The sequence below is a fragment of the Pristiophorus japonicus genome, chromosome 14 (assembly GCF_044704955.1).
Source record: "Pristiophorus japonicus isolate sPriJap1 chromosome 14, sPriJap1.hap1, whole genome shotgun sequence".
Taxonomy (NCBI): domain Eukaryota; kingdom Metazoa; phylum Chordata; class Chondrichthyes; family Pristiophoridae; genus Pristiophorus; species Pristiophorus japonicus.
In genome coordinates, this window is record NC_091990.1 from 22733631 (window position 1) to 22736869 (window position 3239).

Below are 3239 nucleotides of genomic sequence, written 5' to 3' on the forward strand. Positions count from 1 at the left end.
GTGAAGAGAGCGGGGGGTGGGGTGAAGAGAGCGGGGGAGGGTGAATAGAAGAGAGTGGGGGGGGGTGAATAGAAGAGAGTGGGGGGGGTGAAGAGAGCGGGGGTGGGGGGGGTGAAGAGAGCGGGGGTGGGGGGGTGAAGAGAGCGGGGGTGGGGGGGTGAAGAGAGCGGGGGTGGGGGGGTGAATAGAAGAGAGTGGGGGGGGTGAATAGAGCGGGGGTGGGGGGGGTGAAGAGAGCGGGGGTGGGGGGGTGAAGAGAGCGGGGGTGGGGGGGTGAAGAGAGCGGGGGTGGGGGGGTGAAGAGAGCGGGGGTGGGGGGGTGAAGAGAGCGGGGGTGGGGGGGGTGAAGAGAGCGGGGGTGGGGGGGGTGAAGAGAGCGGGGGTGGGGGGGGTGAAGAGAGCGGGGGTGGGGGGGTGAAGAGAGCGGAGGTGGGGGGGTGAAGAGAGCGGGGGTGGGGGGGTGAAGAGAGCGGGGGTGGGGGGGTGAAGAGAGCGGGGGTGGGGGGGGTGAAGAGAGCGGGGGTGAAGAGAGCGGGGGTCGGGGGGGTGAAGAGAGCGGGGGTCGGGGGGGTGAAGAGAGCGGGGGTCGGGGGGGTGAAGAGAGCGGGGGTGAAGAGAGCGGGGGTCGGGGGGGTGAAGAGAGCGGGGGTCGGGGGGGTGAAGAGAGCGGGGGTCGGGGGGGTGAAGAGAGCGGGGGTCGGGGGGGTGAAGAGAGCGGGGGTGGGGGGGGGTGAAGAGAGCGGGGGTGGGGGGGGTGAAGAGAGCGGGGGTGGGGGGGTGAAGAGAGCGGGGGTCGGGGGGGTGAAGAGAGCGGGGGTGGGGGGGGTGAAGAGAGCGGGGGTGGGGGGGTGAAGAGAGCGGGGGTCGGGGGGGTGAAGAGAGCGGGGGTCGGGGGGGTGAAGAGAGCGGGGGTCGGGGGGGTGAAGAGAGCGGGGGTCGGGGGGTGAAGAGAGCGGGGGTGGGGGGGGTGAAGAGAGCGGGGGTGGGGGGGTGAAGAGAGCGGGGGTCGGGGGGGTGAAGAGAGCGGGCGTGGGGGGGGTGAAGAGAGCGGGGGTGGGGGAGTGGTGAAGAGAGCGGGGGTGGGGGAGTGGTGAAGAGAGCGGGGGTGGGGGGGGGGTGAAGAGAGCGGGGGTGGGGGGGGTGAAGAGAGCGAGGGTGGGGGGGGTGAAGAGAGCGGGGGTGGGGGGGGTGAAGAGAGCGGGGGTGGGGGGGGTGAAGAGAGCGGGGGTGGGGGGGGTGAAGAGAGCAGGGGTGGGGGGGGTGTGAAGAGAGCGGCGGGGGGGGGGGTGAAGTGAGCGGTGGGGCGCGAAGAGAGTGGGGGGTGGGTGCGAAGAGAGTGGGGGGTGGGGTGAAGAGAGCGGGGGGTGGGGTGAAGAGAGCGGGGGGGGGGTGAATAGAAGAGAGCGTGGTGGGTGAATAGAAGAGAGCGGGGGGGGGGGTGAATAGAAGTGAGCGGGGGGGGGGGTGAATAGAAGTGAGCGGGGGGGGGGTGAATAGAAGTGAGCGGGGGGGGGGGGTGAAATGAGGGTGAGGGTGAAGAGAGTGGGGGTGGGGGGGGGAGGGGTGAAGAGAGAGAATGCCAGGTGAATTTCACGGCGGCTTGGGGACACCGCACTTGTCAGTTTCAGCCGCCCGTGCACAATGTAATAAACATTCCAGTGAAACCAACATCGGAAACATTCCGAGACAATGTTGCGGAGGTGCTAAACACGCTGCTACAATGTATCGCAGCACATCCGACATTCCAAACCCATCTCACCCTATTTTACCCAAAACATTCACCCACAATCAGCACCTTCCATCTTTTTAATTCATAATTAAATCATTAGATTCAAGAAGCGATCGACTGTACGAAATTAAATCGGCAATGCTGCCACAAACCAAAGTGAACCGAATCTTTTGTCTGCAACAAGTGAACATGTTATTTGATATAAAATCCGGACACGGTGAGGAAAGAATCGCGCCTCCTCTCCCAGATCCCCAAACAAAAAGCCTTTACCTCTTTAAGCTTCAAATCCAAATACGCCAGGTTTCCCGCCCCTCCCCCCGTTCGCTCTCGAACCTTTCTTATGTAAAATAGAAACGTTCAATATTGTAACAGGAAGCAGTCTTGTTATTTCGGAACAAATCAGAGATCGAGGGTGGATGACTTCACTTCCGCACTGCCAATCGTGCTGTGTGACTGAGTGAGTTTTTGGGTCGGGGGGAAGTCAGGGATTCATTTGAAAGAACTGTAGACTGCCCCTTTTAATAAAACGATAAGGAGACAGTGGGTTACCCCTGTGTCATCAAACAAAGAGTCCCTTTTAAAGGGGCACAACTAATAGAAAACTAAATCATAAAAAAAGAAACTTGAGAGATTAAATAGTATTGTCACCTATGTCCAGTATCTAGTCCCTGCACTGACCACCGATCATGGAAAGCCTCATGTGTGCCAGCGATCACCGCAAACTCCATCTCCACCCAGGTGCGGATAAGGCCGCGGAAGAGGCCCCCACTGCCCACTGGCCGTGACCAACCTGTGAACGCCCCCCTTGGCCAGGCCCAGGAGCAGACCCATGAGGTGCCCCCCTCCCCCCCCGACGTGCCCTCTTGCCCTCCGCAAGTATAACTTACAAAAATTTTAGTTGCATGGTATTAAAAGGAACATAAAAGTAAGAGTTCGAAAATGGTGGCCAAAGATCAGGGATGTGGGACTGAAGTGGAGCCAAAAATTGAGGAGCAGCCCCTTTAAATAACATAAGAGGAGCACACCTCTCGCATACCATGCAGACGTCAAACGGACTCATCCAGGCCGCCAGGGAGTCTGTGAAGTGACTTATAGGCCTACTGGACGGGATTGCTCGGTGCAACACTCTCCACCCCAGGTGCCCAATGGTACAGGAGAGGACTCCCAGGTAGAGACCCCCCCACCACACTCCGCAGCAAGATGGTCCGCACAGAAAAAGAAAGACTTGCATTTAAATGGCGCCTTTCACGACCACTGGATGTCTCAAAGTGCTTTACAGCCAATGAAATACTTTTGGAGTGTAGTCACTGTTGTAATGTGGGAAACGTGGCAGCCAATTTGCACTTTGCAAGCTCCCACAAACAGCAATGTGATAATGAACAGATAATCTGTTTTTGTTATGTTGATTGAGGGATAAATATTGGCCAGGACACAGAGAATAACTCCCCTGCTCTTCTTAGAAATAGTGCCACGGGATCTTTTACATCCAAGAAGCCAGAATTGGAGGAGC

The 3239-nt window shown here is 59.1% G+C and overlaps 1 protein-coding gene across 1 annotated transcript in view; it reads right to left on the reverse strand.

Moving 5' to 3' along the window:
- The window catches only part of LOC139279315 (mediator of RNA polymerase II transcription subunit 30-like), a 32702-nt gene extending 30646 nt beyond the window's left edge, over positions 1-2056 (reverse strand). The window contains exon 1 of the mRNA XM_070898440.1: positions 2000-2056. The gene's annotated coding sequence lies outside the window, so the exon portion shown is untranslated. The remainder of the gene's footprint in view (positions 1-1999) is intronic.
- Between the last annotated feature and the right edge of the window lie 1183 nt (positions 2057-3239).